This window comes from Perna viridis, chromosome 13 (genome assembly GCF_037379345.1).
Source record: "Perna viridis isolate PV_CMFRI_1.1 ecotype Kerala chromosome 13, ASM3737934v1, whole genome shotgun sequence".
NCBI lineage: Eukaryota > Metazoa > Mollusca > Bivalvia > Mytilida > Mytilidae > Perna > Perna viridis.
This window is the reverse complement of record NC_142457.1, coordinates 20,559,124-20,586,631: the sequence shown is the minus strand read 5'-3', so window position 1 is coordinate 20,586,631 and position 27,508 is coordinate 20,559,124. Positions and strand designations below refer to the sequence as shown.

The 27,508-nt window shown below is 33.6% G+C and overlaps 1 long non-coding RNA gene across 2 annotated transcripts in view; it reads right to left on the bottom strand.

Moving 5' to 3' along the window:
• The window catches only part of LOC148599894 (uncharacterized), a 34,969-nt gene extending 7,770 nt beyond the window's left edge, over window positions 1–27,199 (bottom strand). The window contains exons 1-3 of one of the 2 annotated variants that reach the window (XR_015917576.1): window positions 10,429–10,510; window positions 977–1,072; window positions 514–610 (exon numbers count right to left, since the gene is read on the bottom strand). This is a non-coding gene — a long non-coding RNA (uncharacterized LOC148599894). Of the gene's footprint in view, window positions 1–513; window positions 611–976; window positions 1,073–10,428; window positions 10,511–27,104 lie in introns of those variants that run through there. The other variant, XR_015917577.1, reaches the window with a different exon arrangement.
• Window positions 27,200–27,508: the final 309 nt, after the last annotated feature.

Here is a 27,508-nt window from a genome sequence, read left to right as displayed (position 1 = left end):
TAAATCAAGAGAAACTTAAGTCTTTTAAACACATAAATCTTTGGATAATAGTAATGATAATAAAAGACCAACATAGGTAACAGTGTTAAGGTACACATCATATTTCGTGTTTAAAACAACACTGAAGCGGTAACATGACAGGACCATAGTCATGTCAGGCATATAACCATTGACAAATCAACAGATTTTTATCACTCATTAATGTCAATTTAAAGCTTTTCTATAATGACCAAGAAACTTAATACTTAATTACTCTAAAAATATGGACAAGAATGGAGAAATTGTAATTTATATAGATATTTCAAAAATATTATTAAATGCTTCTAACATTATACATACAGCTTTCTCTATGATTGACTGTTTGGTCCACTATATGATATGAACTAGTGATATGATTTGTTATTGTGATTGGTTGTTATGTGATTGCAATACACTGTCAATAAAATCTGAATGGTAAAAAAATGACTATCCGTCTTTGGCTGGAAATTAAACACCTAAATACATTAGACTTACAAAGAATACCATTCAGCTGGCTATAAATGATCACTGATCCAGAGGGCAGCCAAGTAACCTAAGTCTGTTCCTGTTGCTAAGAAATCCAATAAAGAAGCTTAAAAAGGAAGAACATGTCATAAAACATAACTGCATTACCTTAAACAGTTTATTAAAGTATAAGAGTGGATTAACAATGTATTTGCACATATGTAAATGTATGTGCACAATTTTCATATCATTTAAAGTACTATCCCTAAAACAGGTTAATTAAGTTATTTCCAAGAACAGAAATTATGCACTTGATCTGGTATTATACTTTATATTAGTTACAAAGTACAATGGGAACATATCAGAACAATATACATGTATAGATATCCCATTTAAAAAAAACCTCTGTCAAATTTAAGGGGATTTAACTCTTAATTGCGTTCGATAGGGGCAATAACTAACATTCATTGAAATGCAATTACAACTTATATACCTGCTGATCAAACCTTCAAGGTCACAGGCAACTGTTCATAGTGCGAGACATATCATAATCAAGTGATCTACTCCTCACACACTAAATACTAAAAGCCTATATCAAAAGAGAAAATAAGTTACAGCTCTGACCTGAGGTTGTCACCTAAATATAGGAATTTGACCTTCAGGCTCACATCATAGGCCACTATCCATTTTGCACAACACATTATCTTTAGGTGATCTACCCAAATACCAAATATCAAAAGCCCACATTGAAATACAAAAGTTACAGCCTGGACATGAGTTTGTCACAAAAAAAAAGGAATATGACCTTGAGGTCAAAGTTCAAGGTCATAAGCCACTATCCACAGTATGCCACAAAATAGTTACAACCTGAACACGAGTTTGTAACGGACAGATGCAGACACAGACAGACGGACAGAGTAATCAGTACATGTCGACCACCACTTTTTGTTGCAGGACCCTAATCAAAGTGATATTAGAGTCATGTGACTTAACTGTCATTCTACGAGAAAACAAGAAATTGAAAATTTTAATTTCTGCTGTATTCGCAAACCCCAAAAGTGTGATAGATTTAAAAGTATATGTGTTTGAAAAGATAAAAATTCGAAATCGGGCAAAAATATCAAATTTTACAGTTTTTACAGTATACAGACTTTCACCGCATTCTTTCCACGGCGGCAAATTTTCAATATTTTAAGCAGTATCTCCATCAAAATGGTCATTTTGGTTAACATAAACACTCACCATGTACTTTACAGCACTATTTGCTAAGAGATAGCCTGAATAAATGAAAAAAAGGAAACATATCTGCCATGAGACAAAAATTAAAGGTAGAATTTAAAAAAATTGACCTACACACCAACTTCAACTGAAAATTTGACATTTTATTATAAACAGGCTTTCCTAGAACTGCATTTAAAGTAAAATTATACTATTACAAAGGATATTAATACAAAGTTAAGTCCTAACTATAAAAAACTGGGACTAAAAACTTCAATTTCATATAAGAGGGTACTGGCTGTCAAATTGCACTCTAAAACATTATGCGAACAAAGTTGTTTAGCTCACCAGGAGTTAAAAAACAGACTTGGCATACACAATGACTAATAAATCTACATATTGCCAGCCTGCAAAGTGATTTTATGCAGAAAATGACACATTAAAACCTAAACTTGAGAAAAATACCGCAAAATTTGAAATATGACCCCAAATTTATGACATTTCATAAAACTTGCATAATATGAGGCTACCTAACAGGAAAAAAGAATGGTATGTTTATTTTTCTTCACGAATTACACAATTTGGTAAAACTTTGTTGGTTGAAATTGTATCAGTCCCTAGCTGCAAACATGCAGCCATTGAGGTTGCTCATTTATTATTTTTGTTGTACTTACTAGTTGTGACCGTTCAAATTACATGTACTAAATATAAAATGGCAATAGCTATGATTTTGCAGCTATTCAAAGCACCACACTCAATGGAGCCAGGTACAAAAGTCAATGACACTGGACATTGTATTTGGTACCTGATTCTATTGCTATTGAGTACCATTATGGGGACTTCATCCTCTATGAATTACAGTTTGAAAAGGTATGATTTCCAAAGTCTTAGGTATAATGTAGCACATTATATTCTATATGGTCATGCAATTGTGGGCTACAAAGCATAATATTAAAGCATAGACCCCATTACCACACAAGAGTGGTAGTACTTAGAGAGCAAGGCTCAAATGGGGGCCTATGTTTTCAAGGCATATTGAAATTGATAGCTAGCTTTTCATATTCACCTGTCACTTGAACATTTCTATGTAGATTCTGCTGATTGTGATTTATCCATATTTTCATGCATTTCAGGAAGAGAATGTTTGGCCAATCAAGTTTACCTTGCCTGGTGCTTGACCTGACAGTAGTAACAGCCTGCAGGTAGGCATTCAGACTCATTATTTTGTTTCCTTGCCAACCATTCATAATTCAACCTCTCATATGAAACAGGCTCGGCAGAGAAACAGTGCATGACTACCAATTTGATATTATAGTCTGTCTCAGCCAGGGATCAATGCCATGAACTGCCTCACTCATTTAAAGATGAGGAGTTGTTTATTTACATGTACAAATGTAGGTCATGATAAATATGTCACTGACACCTTTGTTCTCAATTGCACTTTCACATAATTTCTCGAGTTGTTTTGTATTTCAGAAAGCTACCCTGTACCAAATTGAGGAGACATTAAATGGGAAATATCAAATTCCAGGGAATATACCACCTAGATAAGATTAAGTGAGAATTATTTAATGAAATCCTTGCATGTTTTAAATTGGTTTACAGTGGCAGATCCAGGATTTTTTATTAGGAGGGGGCACGAAGATAATTTTTTTTAGGTTAATTTTTTGAAATATTCTTCTAGATTGGGTGCAATGTAGATATCTTTTGTGGTCAAATCAGGGAAAAATTAAAGTTTCAACTTAAATCCGCCTAAATCTACCCCTAACAACCAATGCTTTGCAAATTCTAGGGGGGAATGAACACCTGCCATGCCCCAGCCTAAATCCGCCCCTGATTTAAAATTCCACAATAGTTCAAGATAAGTCGATATCCCCTTGATTTATTTTACTTTAAGGACATAAACCATAAATTTATATCTTTTTCGGTTCTAATTATACAATATGATTATAATCCGCTGTTATGATAAGCTACACTGCATATAACTCTATACTATAAAATGTCAATATGGGTCTTCATTGAGTGGTTGAAGAATTCCAACAACAATGTTATACCTTGGACTTGCCCCAAATAGACAAATGCAAGTATACAACAAACTGGACATTATGCTACACCCTTCTCATGCATGCATATAGAAATTGTATCTCAGTGTTAACAATACATGTAGCTACCAGTTAACCAAATTAAAATCCCTTGAATTTTGAATCTGTCAATAAATTAAGAAGACATTTAAATAAGAATTAGCTTCCTTATTTAAGACATCATACAATGTAGTTGTATTTTACTGAATGTTCACTTAACATACAAGTATTAATAGTAACCATGTATATCAATGTGATCCAGTTAAATTTACAAAACACAGAACAAATGGTCCGTATCGTACTGAAAACACTGGGACTTTGTGTCCAAGACCGCTCATCAGTACCAGATGTATTAAAACAGTATTTTCTATATTATAAACTAAATAGAAGTATTCATTAAAAGAGCAATGTGTTTTGTTTTGTTTTTTTTGTCTCAGTATGGTTGCTTACAAGTGAAATAATTTGCATAGATTATTATTTGGTCTCTTCATTTCAGGTTTAAAAGAACCATGTGAAATGCAGCTACATGTATTAAATGTACATCTCAAGAGAAATGTTTAACTGAAAATGGAAGTTTAGTTGCTCAGAACCTAGCTGTGAAAAGTCATTCACAAAGTAGTTTCCTCTTGAAAACACAGTGATTGTCGAAAACTTTTTTCACCATGGAGAAACTAGCACTACCAATATTGCAATGTACATATGTAGTTGTTGGCAAGTACCTTGTGCAGACTCAATAACCTATAACCAGTCAAATGTATTAGACAATTAGTCTAATGAGAATAATTACAATTCACAGAAAACAAACACATAACTGGATTGGGCCCTCATCACACAAAGATGTTAAACAGTATGTGATATACATGAACATGTATTTGAGGAAAGAGAAACCTCTGGTAGTCAGCAAATTCTGTGAAATTATTTATTACAAATTATCAATGGCTGTGATTAGTGTGGGAGACATACATTTTGCCCAAATGGTTGCATTTTTGTGCAGAAAGTGAAGAGTCTCTTAGCTTATTGCCCTTTAAAGACGATGGACACTTCCGGTAAAGTCCCAAACAAACAGAGTGGAATTGTCTATGAAAACCAAGAAAAATAAAGAACTGAGTGAGATTTATAAACTAGCACACTACAATGTATATAAGGTGACTAAACATATGTTAACTGTGAATTTGTATGAGTGACTTGAAAGAAATTAAAAAATCAAAATGTAAACAGTTTTAAAAATCGATATTTGTGTATTTATCTACACTTGCAAAACCAGCTTGAAAAATGGAAATTTAGATGTAAATAATACGACCATAACAGGCAGTTTTACAGACAGTGTAGGTCTGTTTTATTATCCCCCCCTTTTGAAAAGCATGAGTATACATGTATATTGATTCATTCTGTGTGTCCGTCAATTTGCTACCCTTAGAAAACTAATAAATGGAATTAATGAGGTTTCCACAAATTCTTCATCATATTTGAATTTTTCATTTCGCATTTTCACAAATAAGTGAGCTTTTCTCAAAGTATTATTAGTCTGTAGTATGATCTGTAATACATGTAATAAAGGTATGATTTTACATCAACTCAAAAAACTAAATAATTTTCATAATAAGGGTTTCTCTACTATAAATGGAAAAAAAAACATTATTTCAACCCTGAAAACTTTTTTTCTTGATGCAGACCATATATAATACATGTACAACTTGAACATTAACACGTATGAGGTTATTGAAGTAAAAACACAAACGTATATACAAAACAATTTCAGTCACATTCATGTAAGTTATATTTTACTGTTTGTTGTTTTTTAGGCTGAAAGATTTGATAATTCCTTGAAAAGTAGTTTTAAATTAAGATATACAAAATGTATGTGAAAACTTATGTTTACAATACATTTGGAACAAGGTATTGTTTGAATTAGGAATTATTTTGGAATTAAGAAAATGACCAAAAATAAAATTTGTGAAACTACATGTAACCGTTACTAAGGGGGTAAATATGCAATTTTAAAATTTATGAAAAAGTACTTAATCCTCAAAATCCGAATAAAACCTTGATATAATGTCAAAAGTAAGTTAAATCTTTTATTTAGAAACTATTCAGAATGAAAACGAGGCATCCATTCTGTTTTTTTTACTGTTGTTTGAAGATTGGCACTATTTGGTAGTTTTTCAATTTGGAAAATTCATCCAAAAATATTTCCTTAAAAGTTTAATTTAAAATTTGTTATATTTCTGTTCAGGCATAAAGATATTTGACACTTTTATATAGTTATAACATTTTATTGCCTTGTTTTTCATCAGGAGCACTTCAACATGGTGTTGAAATTAGGTGATTTTTAGGAATTTTCATGAATTTCAGGGGCCAAAAAGGGGGACGTAGAAAATTGAAATGTTACCCAAGCTTTGCTTCATTTAGGTACTATTTGGTATAAATTTGGTGAAATTCTGTATACCTTGATGTATTGACCTCTGCCAGGGTCTATCATAGAATGACAGTTAACAAACAAAAAAACGAAACAGGCAACCGTCAATAGTGCGAAACAAATCATAATAAAGTGATCTACTCACACACTAAATACTAAAAGCCCATATCAAAAGAGAAAAAAGTTACAGCTCTGACACAAGGTTGTCACCTAAATATAGGAATTTGACCTTGAGATCAAAGTTCACATCATAGGCCACTATCCGTTTCACACAACACATTATATTTAGGTGATCTACCCAAATACCAAATATCAAAAGCCCACATTGGAATACAAAAGTTACAGCCTGGACATGACTTTGTCACCAAAAAAAAAGGAATATGACCTTGAGGTCAAAGTTCAAGGTCAAATGCCACTATCCATAGTATGCCACAAAATATTTACAACCTGAGCACGAGTTTTTACAGACAGATGCAGGCACAGACAGATGGACAGAGTGATCAATACATGTCGACCACCACTTTTCGTTGCAGGACCTTAATCAAAGTGATAGCAGAGTCATGTGCCTTAACAAAACAGAAAACAATCATGTTGAATTGTGCATTTAAGGAGCATAAGATGAAAGGTCACGTTGTGATGGTACATGTATCTTAATCCATGTGGCATTTCCCACAACAGCCCCAAAGAGGCAGGAGTTAAATTTTACTTAAGAAATTGGCTTGAATGGACAATTTTGTAAGCATTTCATATTCCTTGAGTATTCTGCCTATACAAGTCTTTCCATGTATTGTGTTGTGTTTGTCTATATAAAAGCAGACTGAAGGGTGGGAGGAAAAGGAGGCAAGAAGGGAAAAATTAGTTAGAATAAACCTTCCACAAGGCTAGAAAAACCCCGAGAAGGCATGCACTGTACAACAGCAGACCTTATTCTGGTGAGGGACTCATACCATTCCAAAAAGATAACCAGAACTTCTTCATTATTCTATCAGGCCTAAATAGATTTGTGTCGCTAGCAAGATCTTCTACACATTCTAACAAGCAAGCCAAATCATTTACATCGTTAAAACAAGCTATCCAGGTCATTTTTACTGTTCCAACAAGCTAACAAGGTCTTCTACACCATTCAAACAAGCTATCCATGTCATTTCTGTTCAAACAAGCCAGCAGGTCATTAGCATCATTCTGACAAGCTAGCCAGATCTTCTACACCATTCACAAAAGATAGCCAAGTCATTGTTATCATCCCAAAAAGCCAGGTCATTTACATAGTTCTAACGAGCTTAAGCAAGGTCATTTATGACATTCTAACAAATAAGACATGTCATTTACACTGTTTCAACAACCCAACTATCGGGTAACTACCCCGTTCAAATAAGCTAGCCAGGTCACTAAAACCATTCAAAAAAATTAGCCAGGTCACTTAAACCGTTCAAATAAGCTAGCCAGGTCACTTAAAGTGTTCAAAAAAGAACTAACCAGGTCACTTAAACTGTTAAAAAAATAGCCGGGTCACTTAAACCGTTCAAATAAGCTAGCCAGGTCACTTAAACAGTTGAAATAAGCTAGCCAGGTCACTTAAACCATTCAAATAAGCTAGCCAGGTCTCACTTAAACCGTTCAAATAAGCTAGCCAGGTCTCACTTAAACCGTTCAAATAAGCTAGCCAGGTCTCATTAATCAGTTCAAATCAGCTAGCCAGTTCACTAAAACCGTTCAAATAAGCAAGTCAGGTTACTTCTACTCCCTCTGGCAATGTTACTTAAAATATAATATAGTTCATATGGTTAACTAAGATGAGCTATGTTCAGAAAATTATACACTATATGTTACACTCCTTGAAACGTTCACATTTCACATTTTAACGTTCAATCATTGTTTTTCACTCTCTGTACTGTATGTTGTTTTCAATATAGATTATAAATAGTTTCTTTTTCTATTGTTGCAAGGATAAAATATACATGTACATGTAAATGTTGTCTTTTACAGTTTGTGATTTTAAAACAAAAATAGATCAAGACAGAAATTTTCAAATTTCTTTCAACAGGAAGTGGGTGTCCCACAGGTTAAACAGGAAGTGGATGTCCCACAGGCCTGAAATCAGATCGTACAACCTGATGCTGGATACCAAGTATCAAGTGTTAGTGTTACAACAATCATTTCCCCGCCCTTACTACCAACATTCACTATACTATAACTATTTTCACTATGTAATATTCAACCAAAAATCAAATACATTAGGACAGGCCACTCCTTAATAATTTCGTTGTCTCTTTTTTTTAATTTCTCCCACACCACCGATTTATATTCACAGGTATATATGGATATTAACCAACATTTTTTTCCAGTTTGAAGACATTTCTACATACTCCATTGAGAGAAACTTTCCATGGTTTGTCAGTAGTCCTAATGTTTGATAATTCAGAGGTTGTAGTTCAAAAAGCTGGAAGGTCTGATATTTCAAAATATCATCAGCACTTTATTTAAAAAGAAATCACTAAATAATTTGTGTTATAATGCATATTTGTTAACTAAGTCAGGAGCAATGAAACAAATTCATACAGAAATGATATTCTTACAGCAGCTAGACTACAAAATGTAGGTACATGTGTACTTAACAAAGTAATTTGTCATAAAAGTCCATTGCCTACTTCAATCATGCTTGATAAATGTTCTATAAAGGTTACATCATATTCAAATTTCAGGAATGCATTCATTGTCCTGTATTTAAGTTACTTTTAAACTTTGGACCCTGATATTATTTTTTGGTACATGTACATGTATTTAAGTAGAAGTCTTTCTAAGAATCATGAAAATTCCACATGTGATACATTGTACACCACCAAAAGCTACAATTTTTATTTTTGTTTTTTTAAGTTGCATCACAAGTCTTACATGTATAGAAATTTGTCAAAGAATCCATCATACAGATACTTGACAAACTTTCGTCCAAACAATACACAACATTGGGATTCATTTAAACTTCAGAAATAGTAAAAATGCAGGCTACACAAAATGTTTAATAGACTTTTAAGAATTTTAATAAAACCTTACTAACAGTACACCTTACTCAGAATTGTATAAATATTTGGAGCCCTTTTCCATCCGCCACTTATTGCAGCTGATGGAAAATTCCTTAACTACATATGTAACTTGACACAATGGCATGAAGTCTAATATGTCAAAAAGGGAACCTGATACTTTTGAGTCAGACTTTGCTCGCATATACCTGATAAAGTCATTGCCCTCTTCATATTAACTTATGGGCCTTTGCCTTTTAGTCCTTCTGAATAATGGACTGTCAAGCCAAAACTTATACTCTTGATTTGAACAATGTACTACCCACACTACTTCGGTTGTGAGGTACATGTAGCTAAAATAATTATGCCGTCTATTTTTTTGTTGTTGTAGAAAAAACATGGCTTCTGAATGTTTACAAATATGTAGCAGTCTTTGTAAGAATCATACAAATTCTGTAAAATATGATATACCCCACAAAGGCTACATATTTTTATTTTTGTTATTCAATTGCTTTATATGTCTATATGATGGAATGAATAATTATTAATTCCAATCTGTCTGCTCTTAGTAGATAATTCACATTGAATATCCAACAGTTTCTATTATATGTTACTGTCATTTACAGAGTTATCTCCCATAACTTTAAATTGTACAGTTTATTCTACATAATTTTTATCTTCTAAGAGCATGGTTTATATGAAAAACCACATGTTAACAATTGATTTCTGTTAATTATAACACATTAATTAAAATATAAAAAATAAAGATGTAGGCTTTCCAACCATGCATCACATTTTGCATGGATCTTATCAGGAGTGCTACTTTAATGTTTCACCGCATAGGCGCGTTGAAAAACCTAGATTTAACCAACCATTTAATTTGAAATGCCTGAGTATACCAACTCTAAGTCAGGACCATTGCAGTGTCAGAGTTTCTTTTACATTGACTTGATTATGGATACTAATGCCCCCAATTCGACCCTCTTTTTCCCCATTATTGAACGTGTTGTTTTAATCCCTTTGGAGATCCGGCGCTGGGGATTTGTGGTGGTCAAAACAAAAAAAATTATCTCCAGCGCCGAATCCCTAAAGTTTACTAAAAGGATCAGCACAAGAAGTGTCTTGTGTCTGTTAAAAAGCTAAATGGAGGAGGGTGTAATTTTGACCGATAAGAAGTAAACAAATAATTGAGACAACTTAAAATGTTAATCACCTGTAATCAATTACTACAGACAGTCAACAACAAGGTCGTCTGCTTTTCTCATCCAACACCGGCAATGCAGGCGGAACTACTTATAAGTAACGACCCGAGAATACCTGGAGCGAAGAGTCTTACTAAAAGGCGTCAGGGCGCGCCTGAGAGCGCCTGGATCAATAAAAATAAACGAGAATAATTGGAAGAAAAACAATTACTCTAAATGTTTTGAGGTCCTCAATAGAAGACAATTATACGACCTTGTACATGTATATAATGTCAAAAAACTTTCACGACAGATCTAGTTGTCATCGTCTTATTTATTAAAGACACTTAAAACGGGCGACCATATGGTACTATTCCATTATATTAAAGCTTCGATTGACGTCCCAAAAAGTTTTATTTAAAAAAAATCGTGCTTCACAATCCCTAATTGCAAATACGACGAAGTTATGCTCGACAAAAAAAAATTTGTTCCTCGGGTGAGGATCGAACAAAGGGCCTTCAGATCGCACTTATGAAATTGATTATGAGACTGACAGGCTTTTTTTTATCATTTACCATACAAAACTATAAAGCATACAATACAATAAAAACGGAATCGGACAATCTCCGAAATTCACAGACCTTACTATTAGATACTATAATGTCATAACCTATCTTATACACGTTTGAAGGATTCTATCATTTATGTATTTAATCCTTATTCACTTGTATAATATTGAATCTTGGGAGCAGCAATTATCGGCGCCATCTACTGGTTTTTTTTATATATGAAGAATAAACTCGAACAATAGAAGATCCTGTCTATATGTACTTTGTATGTACTATCTAGGGGAGATCACAAATGTGGTCTCATGAAAGTCATAAATACAGGAGTTATTCTTCTTTGTACACTCTTACTGAACCATAGCGGCTATAAATTTTTACTTGTTCTGTCACCCTAATTCTAAGAAGTTTTTGGGTTGTTATCATTAGTCACCCTTTTTAATGTGTAAAGGACTAAAACCTTGTATTATTGCTTTTAGTGTTAAAATTAGTCACCCTCATAAAGCTTCATATCTATATGATACAGTGAATGACATTTTAATCGTTGTTTTAATGTATATATACGGCTAAACTTAAATACTCTTTAATATACAAGGAAGGGCGATGGGGACGCCGAAGTACGATGGTCGCCTTGATCTGCGATGGTCAACGCTGAAGTACGTTGGATGAATGACACAAATGCGCAAAAGAGCGTTGGTTTACCCCATTCAACGTCGCCACAAAATTTTACGTGTATAAGTGCGTACTATGTTCTAGAGAAACTAACAAAATGAAAGGAAAGCCTTAAAAGTAGCTAATATATTGTTACCTGTATAAAAAAATGTAGCATGCATAATTTTGAGTGTTACCATTACATGTATTTAATGCAGTGTCAAAACTTAAAAAATACGATACGTTACTTGAGGTAATTCGAGAAACAAAAACTGTAGCAACGGGTTTCAAATGATAGCGGATACTGAAAGTCGTATTTCATGCATCTTGAAAACTATAATAGATATATATGTAATTAAAAGATTTAACAGGACACTTTTGTTATCGTTGCATGAAAAATGTAGCTTTTTCATCAATTTGATATCATGGATTTTTACCTTTAGAACAATTAAGATATGGTTTCACAACGAATCATGGAGCATATTCTATAGTTGAAAGGCGAAATAGAAACTGCAATATACGAGTTGAAAGAGAGTATTAGAATGTCGAAGACACAACTTAAATTCCGGTGGACCAGACTAGCACGTTTCTCTTCATATTACGTACAATCCGTTAATGCATCAAATCTATACCTCTGTATCATCAAGCATTCTTTGATAACCTGAGCCAAAGTGTATAGGATGATACACACGCAGAGAAAAAAAGCGCCGTCTTTTACTACATTACATTTATATTTGCAAATTCTATAGGTACTATCGATCAGATGTGTTTTATGTAGTACATGTAGTTCATACGCTAAAGCAAAAGTCTTAGAGCTATCCACAAACGTTCTAGAGCTAGTCAAACAGTATGTTCATGTGAAAGACTACCCGTCCTTCTAAAAGGGACTACCAGTTTTTCTTTTCAAATGTCCACTGGGTGTAGGTAAAAAATTAAGTAAAAATATTAATTTTGTTTCTATAATTTCCTCAGTAGTTGGAAGTATGAACGAAATGAAAGCAAAGTTTTTTTTTCTGATTGCATATACTCGTAAAATATCTGTCGAATTTTAAGATAAACGTGTATAATATTTACGGTTTCAACGGGAAAAAATCTACATGATAGTCAAAACATTTCAGCGAAGCAAAAAAAAAAAAAAAAACGCACTTCATCGTAGTGGCCAACGCATTTCCGCGTTGCTATTGGCTATCATGTCTCACCATCGCAGTTCAGCGTGATCATAAACGCACTTTGGCGTACAACCATCTCACTTCGGCGCAACCATCGTACCTCCGCGTCCCATCGCTGTTCCGAGTCTTACATATTTAAGGGTGTTATTATTAATCACCCCTGGTGCAAATGTAAACAAAAGATGGAAAACCTCATTTGTGCCGTGTTTGAAATATTACAACACAGCACTGAAAATATTATATATATAATTTAAGTAACACCAAAATAAACACTTTTAAACCATAATGGAGGTACACAACAATACAAGCCAAACCAAGTTATTTTCACATGTAATCCCAGAAAACACACAACTTTGTGCCAACGTTGGGGATTGGTCGTGACAACGTAATATCGTGAAAATACGTCGTCACAACGTACACAACACAAGCCAAACCAAGTTATTTTCACATGTCATCCCAGCAAACACGCAACGTCTTGCCGACGTTGGGGATTGGTCATGACAACGTAATGTCGTGAAAATACGTCGTCACAACGTTCACAACACAAGCCAAACCAAGTTATTTTCACATGTAATCTCAGCAAACACACAACGTCTTGCCGACGTTTGCAATGGTCGTGACAACGTCATATCGTGAAAATACGTTGTCACAACGTACACAACATCACAAGCCAAACCAAGTTATTTTCACATGTAATAGCCCGAAGAAGTTTACCGAATTAAGTTTGATAACAACAGAAGGATTTTCCATGTTTCCACAGTTTTATGTACTCATTCGTGACATTGTATGCATACGTATCTTTGCATTCATTTAATTAGTAAGAGGGAAAATAAAGATAGTCTACTCTCCCAAATACATGCTTTGATATCAGTCAATACAATTAAAATATAATGCATGTACTTGTTACTATTTACGTCATTTGTAAGTGTTCATACTATTGTAAGTGTGATTTTAAAATCATCCATTTTGTTTACTGTACACTGTGAAGATGAAAGACGACTGCCAATCTACAAAAGGCAACTAAGTACATCACCATCTGTCCACACCAGACCTGGTCAAACCTAACGATAGGTGGCAAGCCCCTCTCTACCAAACAGTTAATACTTCTGCATTGTGTACTTAAATAAGCGTAAAATATCCAAGTTTTTACCTTTAAAAACTAAAATATTCCTAACTTTAAAAAATACACAAAAGTTCAAAAATTAATATTTATAGTTTTGAAAAGACCTCAAGAAGCCAAAATATACCAGTTCGTCATAATTTATCATGTTTCCAATGTCAGGTGCGACATTAATATATATGTTATGTAATAAATCTTTCAGATAATCATGTACTGATTTTAATTTCGTACAAAAAAAAAATAAACAGGTGTGCTAAATCCTCAGTACAATTCCCACACGCTTTACATGTATTCGTATCTACCTGACTAAATTTTGACTTAGCAAGTGTGAAAATTGCTCTATTAACCAGCCTATAGATCTGAACAAAGTCCCACCTGATTGGCTACTGAGTACACGTGTCTAAAACTGATTGACGGAAATTTCTCCGCCCACTTAACTTCAGAGGTCGGGTTTCAAAGAAGGTAGACATGACGAGTTAGTATATTTGTTTTGTTAAAGCTGCCGCCATTTTTTTCAAAATGGCCGCCAAACTGGACGTACCCATGTGTTTACACCGGAAATTGGAACATCATATATCTCGAAAACTACTGATCAGAATTTGACGGAACTTGGTGTATATATTAAGTTCATTAGTCTTAACAAATTCATAAAAAAAATCGCGTGCGTCTCCAAATGGCAGACAACGCTGTCGAAAATTCAAATTTGTCCGTTTTCGATGAAAATTGATATCTAGGTTTTCCTAGCCGTCCCGATTCATAATTTGCGGCTCAATTCGCAATTGGAGCTACATGTTGGCCGCCATTTTGAAAATGGCCGCTTTCGCGGTCGAAAAGTCAAAGTTGTCCGAATTTGATGAAAATTGATATCTAGGTTTTTTAAGACGCCTCGATAATTTGAACTACGTATGAACCGATATGTTCAAAATGACCGCCACTGCGATAAAAGATTAAGTTGTCCGATTTCGATGAAATTTGATATCTAGGTTCTTTGAGCTCCTAGAGACTCCCCGATTATGAATCTGTAACTCAATCGATAATTTCAACTACGTATCAACCGCCATGTTCAAAATGACCGACATCGCGATAAAAAATTAAGTTGTTCGATTTCGATGAAATTTGATATCCAGGTTCTTTACGCTGCCTCAATTAAAAATAGGCAGTTCATCTGACGATATGTTTCTTAAAACAAAGACAAGGAAACGGGAGGCGACTTCTAAACATTTCGTGGAAACGTAAATTTGAATTATTATTATCATTATTATTATTATTATTATTACTTTAATTCTCCTGTCATAAAAAAATTCATTGATTTTCCCGCACGTTTTCTCAAAAACGCCTTATCTGATTGAGATGAAACTTCATAGGAAGTTAGAACTACTCTTCGAAAGATGGAGAACTCCAAAATTTTTATACCAGTTTCCGCCATTTTTTTCAAAATTGCCGCCGTACTTGACGTACCCACTTTTTTACTCCGAAAATTGGAACATCGTATATCTCGAAAACCGCTGTTCAGAATTTGACGAAACTTGGTCCATATATTTAGCTCAATAGTCCAAACAAAATTGCAATACTAAAATTGCGTGCATCTTGGCCGACATTTTCAAAATGGCCGCCACCGCGATCGAAATTTCAAATTTGTCCGATTTCGATGATAATTGATATCTAGGGTTTTTAAGACGCCAAGATTAAGAATCTTCGGCTCAATCGATAATTTGAACGATGTATCGACCGCAATTTCCAAAAGGGCCGTCACCGAGATAAAAAAAATCAAAGTTATTCGATTTCGATGAAATTTTATATCCGGGTTCTTTACGCTGCCTCGATCAATTATAAGCAGTTTCATTCACGATATATTTCTCAAAAGATCAGGAAACGTGAGGCGACTTCTATACGTTTCGTGGAAACGTAAATTTTAATTACATTCGTTTTTTTATAGTTTTTTCTTGTGAAAATATAAAATCGTTTCTTTAGTGTAGACATAGTCATGTCCGCAAAATATAGCCAAGTAACAACAACATACAAACAGAGAAAAACAAACAAAAGCAAAAACAAACAAAAACAAAAAATTACAATTCTCAGAAGTTTTTTGTGTAATGATGTATAAATGTGGCACATTTATGCCTTAATTCCACAAAACATTCTTTCTCTTAATATTTTTTTTGTATTATCCTATGTTACGAACAATTTTTATTTTGTTACAACAAAATTGATATTTTGGGCAATATTTATAGCTTCATTCTCCTTTGTTGAATAAAAAAAAAACTAGAAACCAAAAATATGAACAATGCAACAAAACAAACAAATGTAAATACAAACAAATATAAACAAAAACAAACAATAAAAACAAAATGAACAAGTCTAACATGCAAACATTGCAGTTTATTACAATGCACAGTTTTTATGATTGAAATGAACAATACGACCCCGTAACTCCAAATGAGATCAAAGCATAAGACGGAGCCAAAGATTCAGAATCCAGTAATAAATTCCTAACTTTTTCTAAAAAGTCGGCAAAAATTGATAAACAATCAAGTTGGCAGAGACCAATTAATACCTCGTACAATGAATTAATAAATGATTAACATCTTCATTGTACTTGTTACTATGTTTAAAATGGCAATCTGATCGGAAAGTAGCAAGAAAACCGAAAGAATAATTCAAAATTGATATCGGATCTTTGATATAAATGACGCAATGATTTGTGGATATAAGCGTGGAAAACTAATGGAATTGATTATTAGTGTTAAGTGCTTTGTATAACAATTAATTTGTGGGGCAACTGTTGTTGAACAGACGCGTAATGCCTCGAAGTGACAGTTTGAATTAGAGTCAATTTATATTCATTAGATAGAGACGTGAAATGAATAGACATTGTATCTATTGTATTTTGAAGTCGTAAACAGGCGCGGTTATTGGAATCATGACATTTTCCCAAAATAAATCACTGCTTAAAAGACGAATGTCCTAAGCATATACCTTTTAAAAATTAATTTCAGAAAATGTACACTAAAAGAATGACCTGACTGGTTGCGTTTTTTGTTTTGTTTTTTTTTTCATATACAATCCACTACATTACAGAAACAAATAAAATATCTTTTATTTTTTAAACATTATTTCGTTGTTCATATATTTTTAAAGCGTCATATTTAATGCCTTTAAAATAAGAATCGCGATAGATATATCCCCAGCTATAAAGAGACTAAGTCCTTGTAATTGTGTGTGAACTATTATCATTATTACGAACACATGGAATATACAGTACTTATTTACTTTCTGATGCCAGTACTTTTAATAAAATTCGTTATAAAACTCAGGTGATTTATGTGTCAAACCTACAAAATTCACTTTTATTCCCATTTCGAAACAGTGACTTATAACATAACCAGTCTTGTTTTAGCATTCTGTTATTGCACTATAAATGATATTGTACAGTGAAACCTCTTTACCAAACCCTCTTTGAAAGAGTAACTAAGGGAACCAAGGTTATACCGGTAATCAAAAGAATGTAATCCAGGGACTAAGACCAGACATGGAAAACAGACATACACAACAAAGAACATAAAGTAACTAAAATCATACATACAAAGTAAAAGAAGTAAATGAGCAACTCGGACTCCACTAAACACTGGGAGCATGGACCAGGTGCACCGGTTGGGTAAGCGTCCTCTGCTTTTCTAAAAACACCCGCCGAGTTGCTCATAAAAAGTCAAGTCCGGGGTAGACAAACGTGGAAAGGAAAACCATGACCCGTTTTCATGGTGCAGATGGATACAGCATAGCAATCCACGAGTTCATGATGACGACCAAACAACTTCTGTAGTGATGACTTCAATCGTGTAGCAATATAACCCTGTTCCAGAAGCTATTTGTTAGAGTTCTAGCGCGATACAAAAAGTCTGCGTAGTTTCGGCAAGATCTGGCATAACGTATGAGTTGTGATATGAACAATCCATACGCAGGTGCTGAAGGGATGTTGCCACAGATGAAAGGAAAGTTGACAATTTTGAATGAAAAGACATCATGTTTGTCGTAAAGTTTGGCCAATGGTTTTCCTTTACTATCGATTTCTAAATGTAGGTCCAGATATGAGGCTGATTTCACAGTGTCTGTAAACTTTTAAATGTGTTCTGTTAAAACAGATGATCAATTTACTGAGGTTCAAACGCATTGACATTGACATACAAAGAGTTTAAAAAGTCTTTTAGACAGGTTTTTGGATTTTTCAGTTCGGTTAAGCAAGGTCCAAGCACATCGAAATTGACATAAAAGGACTTTTAAAAGTCACTGGTTTAGACAGGTTTTCGGATTTTTTCGATTTCGGTTAAGCAAAGTCCAAGGACTTTGAAATTGACATAAAAGAACTTTTAAAAGCCTCTGGTTCAGACAGGATTTCGGAATTTTTTTTCAGTGCTTGGTGTTAACCAAGGTCCAAGCGCATTAGATTTGACATAAAAAATTGGTTTGGGCAGGTTTTCGGATTTTTCAGTGTTCTGTTGAGCAAAGTCCAAGCACATTGAAATTGACATAAAAGGATTTTAAAAAGTCCTTAGTTTAGACCGGTTTTCGGATTTCCCCGTCTTCGGTATTAACAAAGGTCCAAGCGCATTGAAATTGACATACATTTTTTTTAAATCTCTGGTTTAGACAGGATTTAGGATTTTTCAGTGCTTGGTGTTAACCAAGGTCGGAGCGCATTGAAATTGACAAATAAGGATTTTAAAAAGGTTTTCAGATTTTTCAGGGTTCTGTTAACATGGGTCCAATCGCATTTAAATTTGACATAAAAGGACAATAAAACGCGTTATGGCGATTTTTCGGATTTTTATGTTTTCGGTTTACACAGATATTATTGCATATGATATTAGCTCTTTGAAACCGGTGTCACTATTGATTAATTTGATTTAAGTGGGCGAATAAGGATGGTTTACTCAAAATTACAGATCTGAAAACAGAACGGGACTATCGTTATGTAAGAATATAACATATTGCAGGCCGAAACAGAACATTGTTTGTTCAATGGGTTATATTATACCTAATCACCGTTACCATAGGGATGACTACATTTTTTATGGACTGGTGCTTGAAGGTTAAGTAAAGTCATTACCTGATTGGTATTTTACCAAACCCACTGGTTGTCAATACGTTCAAAGATGTGCGAACGAAGGTAAACATAATTAAGTCAAGTGGAATTTTAGTTAATGCAAAGTTAACATTAAAACAAAGGAACATATAAGTCACTCTGACAGTCGACGGGTTCACATGGTCCATGCTCTCAGTTTTTGGTGGAGTCCGAGTTGCTCATTTTACTTTTGTTTCTTAGGACCTGTTTATTTTCTTATTTTATGTTCTCTGTTGTGTGTATATCTTGTGAAGTAGCTTAAATTAAATGTAAATAAAATGAGTGAACAATAGCAACGTTTTAAAGGTAATGAGGAACTACATACAAATAAAATACAAATAAATTGTAGAAATATAAATGATATGGGTCAAAATTTTCAGCCTAACAGCATTAGTTAGGGTCAAATGTATTGGAAAGATGGCTGACAACAGACAACCCACATCACAAAGACAAGGTGCCTTTTAAGTTTCACTGTATCAAAACGTTAAACAAACGAAATGTTTTCATTGGCAGCCATATAATATTACAGTTGTTTTCATTGACAGCCAGTTGTTACATATTGTAGAATGACATTTTGATTGAAATTGAAAACTGTAACCTTTGCGTTGGCGTTAAACATTGTACTAATACAAAAGGGTGATAAAAAGTCGAAAGATCTATTCTTTTTTACATAATTTAATCGCGATGTTCAGTTTCCATCTTACAAAAGATGAATTTCATTGTCAGAGAAACCAGTAATTACCAAAGGTTTCTTTCTTTATTATCGTAAACAATGTTGTTTAAATGAATCTGCATCAGTGTCAAGTGGATAGAGCTACTTTAGGTGTACCTAGTTCGAAAGACTACGAAAACAAAAAAAAGCAAAAAACAATCAAGCAAACACAAAACACAAGAACTAAGGAAAATTACTTGAAAAGAAGAAAACAAAAGGCGATATAACACAGATGTAACAGAAACCCCACCCTGTCTCTTTTATACGATTTTAAGGCTTAATTTGGAGTGTCAGAATAGTCTTCATGGATAACTATATAAATACATGTATCAGTCATATAAACTTTCCAAATTTCTGTTTAATCTGTACTCGTATTTAAATTGGTGACCTCTTGTCAACAGCATTTAAACCAGTAATATTTTGTCAACGTAAAACATGTTCTAAAACGGCACCTTAAAACGATAAAATCAATGTTGTACGCCTGCGTCAAAAGCACCATAAATCGCTTCTTCAGTACGTACGTTAAATTTCCACAAAAGGAATTTGAGCAATCCAAGTTTTAGACTCCATACATATAAAGGACATTGCTAACGCTTTGTCCCAATTTTTCGTTCAAAGAATTAATAGGGATTTGTCACTGTGCTGTCTATTTGTACGTTCTTGAATACACCATTACAGTAACTAACATTCTGTTAATCATTGCTAGTTAAATACAAGGTTTATACATGTATTTATAATGATTATTTCCCATTACAAACAAAAATCTAAAATATCCAAAACAAAGTAATCGACAAAAATACTTGAACATAATACCCTTCTGGGGCATCTGATGTCACTCGTTGATTTTTTGTGCGATGTTGTATTGCAAGTGCTTTAGTTTTATTTATGTGGTCTTGTGTTCCTCTTGTATTTCTATTGATTCTGTAAGAAAGATGGTGAGTGTGGTTCGATTCTGCTCCTTGCTTTTCTTTTGTATTTTTATTTATTCTGTAAGATATACGGTGAGTGTATTATGCCCCTGCTTCTTGTTTTCAGTTTCTGTCAGATGAGTGTAGTTCGCCCCTGCTTCATGTTTTCACGTTTCTGTCAAGTACTTGGATTTTGATGTCTCTTAGCTCTCATACTTTTGACGCTTCGGTATATTTGGCTGTTATTGTTTAAAAACAGTTGTCGGATGGAATGCGACAGTTGCTCATTTGTTTTTGTTACTATGTATGTATAGTTCAAGTTACTTCATCTTCTTTGTTGTGTATGTCTGTTTTCCATGTCTGGTCTTTGTCCCTGGATTACATTATTTTGATTACCGTTATAACCTTGGTTTCCTTGATTAATCTTTACCTTGACCACTATTTGATCTATGACAATTTACTAACGTCATTAATAATAGTGAAACCTGTCTAAACCGAACCCCTTTAGTTTGGACTTTTAAATGTGTTCGATTTGAAGATGTGTTCGGTTATCCAAGGTCCTTGTCCAATGGAATTAGCATAAACAACTTTAAGAAAGTCTGGTTTAAACAGGTCTTCGGATTATTGATGATAAGGTTTCAGTTTACAAAGCTTTCATTGTACTGTGTTTATTTGGCTGTTTGGCTGTTATTGCTTGATGTACCTCAAACAACATGTTTACCTTTACTTGATGCACCTAACAATCAGATAAAATCATTTCTGTCAATGTTTGAATATAATTCACATTCCATCCGAGCAATGACTTTACGAAGAATCACAAAGGAAGTGAAGTATTTATTTAAATCACAAATTTAGACATGCTTGCTTCTGTAATTACTAAGACTGATTGTGATGCCAAGAATAAAACAAAACAATGCAATATCGATATCATTGTCAATTTAAGACATATTTGAATAAAAATATTAAAATATGAAAGAGTTAAATCATATATATAACAACCAAAACGAAGAGGGAAAGAGTAATCAAAGGAACTAAGGTTATAGCGGTAATCAAAGAGTAATCAAAGGAACTAAGGTTATAGCGGTAATCAAAGAGTAATCAAAGGAACTAAGGTTATAGGGGTAATCAAAAGAATGTAATCCATGGACAAAGACCAGATATAGAAGAGTAATCAAAGGAACTAAGATTATAGCGGTAATCAAAAGAATGTAATCCATGGACAAAGACCAGACATAGAAGAGTAATCAAGGGGACCAAGGTTATAGCGGTAATCAAAAGAATGTAATCCATGGACAAAGACCAGACATAGAAGAGTAATCAAAGGAACTAAGGTTATAGCGGTAATCAAAGAGTAATCAAAGGAACTAAGGTTATAGCGGTAATCAAAGAGTAATCAAAGGAACCAAGGTTATAGCGGTAATCAAAGAGTAATCAAAGGAACTAAGGTTATAGCGGTAATCAAAGAGTAATCAAAGGTACTAAGGTTATAGCGGTAATCAAAAGAATGTAATCCATGGACAAAGACCAGATATAGAAGAGTAATCAAAGGAACCAAGGTTATAGCGGTAATCAAAAGAATGTAATCCATGGACAAAGACCAGACATAGAAGAGTAATCAAAGGAACTAAGGTTATAGCGGTAATCAAAGAGTAATCAAAGGAACTAAGGTTATAGCGGTAATCAAAGAGTAATCAAAGGAACTAAGGTTATAGCGGTAATCAAAGAGTAATCAAAGGAACCAAGGTTATAGCGGTAATCAAAGAGTAATCAAAGGAACTAAGGTTATAGCGGTAATCAAAAGAATGTAATCCATGGACAAAGACCAGACATAGAAGAGTAATCAAAGGAACTAAGGTTATAGCGGTAATCAAAAAAATGTAATCCATGGACAAAGACCAGACATAGAAGAGTAATCAAAGGAACTAAGGTTATAGCGGTAATCAAAAGAATGTAATCCATGGACAAAGACCAGACATAGAAGAGTAATCAAAGGAACTAAGGTTATAGCGGTAATCAAAAGAATGTAATCAATGGACAAAGACCAGACATAGAAGAGTAATCAAAGGAACTAAGGTTATAGCGGTAATCAAAAGAATGTAATCCATGGACAAAGACCAGACATAGAAGAGTAATCAAGGGGACCAAGGTTATAGCGGTAATCAAAAGAATGTAATCCATGGACAAAGACCAGACATAGAAGAGTAATCAAAGGAACCAAGGTTATAGCGGTAATCAAAAGAATGTAATCCATGGACAAAGACCAGACATAGAAGAGTAATCAAAGGAACTAAGGTTATAGGGGTAATCAAAAGAATGTAATCCATGGACAAAGACCAGACATAGAAGAGTAATCAAAGGAACTAAGGTTATAGCGGTAATCAAAAGAATGTAATCCATGGACAAAGACCAGACATAGAAGAGTAATCAAAGGAACCAAGGTTATAGCGGTAATCAAAAGAATGTAATCCATGGACAAAGACCAGACATAGAAGAGTAATCAAAGGAACCAAGGTTATAGCGGTAATCAAAAGAATGTAATCCATGGACAAAGACCAGAAATAGAAGAGTAATCAAAGGAACTAAGGTTATAGCGGTAATCAAAAGAATGTAATCCATGGACAAAGACCAGACATAGAAGAGTAATCAAAGGAACCAAGGTTATAGCGGTAATCAAAAGAATGTAATCCATGGACAAAGACCAGACATAGAAGAGTAATCAAAGGAACTAAGGTTATAGCGGTAATCAAAAGAATGTAATCCATGGACAAAGACCAGACATAGAAGAGTAATCAAGGGGACCAAGGTTATAGCGGTAATCAAAAGAATGTAATCCATGGACAAAAACCAGACATGGAAAACAGACATACACAACAAAGAACATAAAGTAACTAAAATCATACATACATAGTAACAAATAAGCAAATCGGACTCCACTTCAACTAACAACTGGGAGCACAGACCAGATGCACCGGTAGGGTAAGTGTCCTCTGCTTTTCTAGAAACACCAGCCGGATTGTTAATAAAAAGTCAAGTCCGGGGTAGACGAGAGAGGGAAGGAACACTATGACACGTTGAACAAATCAGTTTTCATGGCGCAGATGGATACACCGTAGCGATCCACGAGTTCATGTTGACGACTATAAAACGTCTGTAGTAATGACTTCATTCTTGTAGCAACATGACCGTGTTCCAGAAACCTATTTGTTAAAAGTCTAACGCGATACAAAACGTCTGCGTAGTTTCGGCAAAGTCTGGCATAACGTACAAGAGATGTGATATGAAAACTCCGTACGCAGGTGCTGAAGGGATGTTGCCACAGATAAAAGGAAAGTTGACAATTCTGAATAAAACGTCATCACGTTTGTCATAAAGTTTGTTCAATAGTTTTCCTTTACCATAAATTTCTGTGTAAGTCAAGATATGAGGCATCACAGTGTCTGTGGTATACCTTTACCTCAAGTTATTTGGGGTAGATGCGATATTTCAAATCCCCGAAACTAGGATTTTTTTAAAGATAATACGTCATATACATAGCGGAAACTGAGATTAAAGGATCTAGCTAAACGATATTTTTTCTGAACTCATGGATCGTTATGGTGTATCCATTAGCACCATGACAACTGATTTATTCAACGGGTCATAGTTTTCCTTTCCTCGTTTGTCTACCCCGGACTTGACTTTTTATGAGCAACTTGGCGGGTGTTTCTAGAAAAGCAGAGGACGCTTACCCTACCGGTGCACCTGGTCCATGCTCCCAGTTTTGAGTGGAGTCCGAGTTGCTCATTTACTTTTGTTACTTTGTATGTATGATTTTAGTTACTTTATGTTCTTTGTTGTATTTGTCTGGTCTTTGTCCCTGGATAACATTCTTTTGATTTCCGCCATAACTTTGGTTCCATTCATTACTCTTTAATTAAACATTTGAAAGAGTAATCGAGGAAACCAAGGTTATAGCTCGACATTCCTTAGATTATTGAGCCTGAAAAGCAAAATTCTTCGCATTTAAAATAATCGGAAATACAATGCTGTGTTTGTTTTCCATACTATCTAGGTTATAAACGGATTTCAGTTTTTAATATTCGAATTGTTATTGCGTACAAACTACTTTCACGGACTTCTTTATAATCAAGTATGTCAGGTCGGACATTTTATTGTCATGTCAATAATATCTATTTTAATATACGACATCAAATTAAGTAATGGCAATGTCAAACGTTCAATCTTTTGTATTCATTTCAGTATATGACATCTTACGATGTTGTATCAAATGATGACAATAATGAGTGAATTGACAGCTATTGCAATTTTCATTTAGATAATTAAGCGCATTTTAACTTAATGTTTTAGTCATAGACTTTTTAGATTTAACTTCGAACTATTTCAATTCCTAATTATCTAATTCCCCATAGCACGTTGTCCATTTGCCCAAACCATATAGACCAAAAATTATCATTTTCCCAATATCTTGTTACCTTTCTATATTCGACATTATACGTTATGAATACATATCATGTTTGTATCAAAGTTGATTTGTTATCAATTTTACTTTAAAAATAATTCACATAAAAAATAAAATATATTATATTTTTCATTAACGTCTAATTAATGGTCAATTTCATATTGTGTCATTGGCCCATTCCCCATTGCTCTATACACATTGCCCCATAGCCTACTTTTATATTTGTCATTTACCTGGAACATGTTTAGGGTTTTAAACAAGACAAAAGGATTTTGGATTTCAAAAAAGTGGACCAGTGAAAGTTATGTTGATTTACGTCTCACAAGATAACTACGATGTTTCAATAGTACTGTGTTATTTTAAATTGGATAGTAGTCGTCATCTAAATGATAAGTCTTATGGGTCTCGTTGCAATGTCTTACGTCTAGAAAGAGAGGTCGCGTTTTCTGTAAGATACTTTATTAACTGAAATAAAAATACCTATAAAACAAGTACAATCGAAATGATTGAACATATATCATAAAATGTCTTAAAAAAGTCGTCTATTACCACTAATTATAAATGTAACCGAATAATTGTACTGTAATGTTACGTCGTAGGTTACATTTGTAACCAAACTTTTTATAGACCTATCAGATAAAAGTCAATAGCACTCTTACAGTTGCCTTGAATTAATCGGACAATTTAATAAACCGTACATCTGATGAATTCTTTTCATGCTTATCCTATTTCGTTATGAACAAATTCAAATCAAACACAGCTCTAATCAAACGACATGTTTAGTCCAATTAGTCCAAAATGTGTTCAGGTTAGACAGCATTCCTTGTACATAGGCACGGTCAAAGCTATTGATCTACTTGTATACAGAGTATCCAGACAAAATACCATATTTTTAATAATCTTTGTCCATGTGGCGTAATTCGGTTTAGGTGTTAGGTTATCATGTATACCCGGCGTCAAATAGATAACATGCAAATTCAAAATGAAAACAGTCTGAGTTTTATTGTCGCTATATTAAATATGTTAAATAACTTGCTCATTCATATCACAAAATGGCTTCTCAGTAAAATGCAAATTGTCTAAATCCGATGACATTTTAAACCAGATCACAATATTTACATTGTCTAATCGGCCGTGACTTTCTTACCAAGACGATTTTCGGTTGTTGGTACTTTGTTTGACAAAGATTTACCGCCTTATGTTATGTCAAAGATTATTCTTAAGGTGATCGATCTAAATAATAGATGATTGCTTTCAATTTGTAAGAAATTATATTTTTGCTAATACAGAAATTAAAAAAAAACTTCAATAATCAGAATTTTGTCAACAATCGGCATTTGCAACAAAAATGGTGGAATTACAATGGAATATCTCATTAGGAATTATAAAACTCATTTTGATTGTACATATCAATCGTAAGTACTGGTGTTTGTTTTTTTTATAAAATGAAAAAAGCAACAGTGATGTCCATGGATCAAAATTAACACAAGGCTCACTCTCCGGTTGGACAAATTTTTATCGTGTCGTGTAACCTTTCACACAGAAAATGAATAGCCTTAGAAAGTATGATAAGGTTACATGAGACGTCTTTAATACCACAAGCTACAACACAAACCTTAATAACCAACAATACGATAAATGTTTCAATCTATACTTGTTAACTCAGTTATACTAAAGGGAAGTTTTACCTTCTATAAAGTTTTGATTATGGGTGCACAGCTCTAAAGAAATTATATGACTGGTAATTTCGTTGGTTACATTAAAATATATATATATATATATATATATATAATATAATAGCAGTTTCTTTTATCAAGCTCCATACATGACATTGTCATATCTTATCATTCGTCTAAACCCAATAATTTGTTGAATACAATGTTTACTATCGTAGATCTTGATACTAAATGTGAAAAATATAAGTAAATTATGTATTAAAATGTGATGATAAAAGTTGACAATAGTTAAAACATGAAGTTAAGGAACAAGACAATGATTTGTTCTTACCTGGAATACTACATGTTGTTCCACACGTATGCCCACAACATATCTGACCTGAAATTAAAGTTTAGTTTTGATCTTGTAATCATGAGACATACTGTCTATTTTATTTCATGTAGAAAGGCTATACCTATACCTAAGGAAGATAATTCAAATCTTATATTAAATAGAAAATAGGTAAATTCTTATTTGCACATATCATATGGTACAGTTTAATACTATAGGGGACATTTAAGTTTTCCTGCGACAAAAAAGATCTGTGAATTAAGACATTTTTTGTGTAATTGTGTTCATCATTTCATACATAACAAAACACGACAAACCCCATTGTTAGTTAGTTAGACAAGTTCTTTATTTTATTTCCTAGAAAGAAATGATTCAGAGAATTATTTTCTTCCATTTAGAAGTGC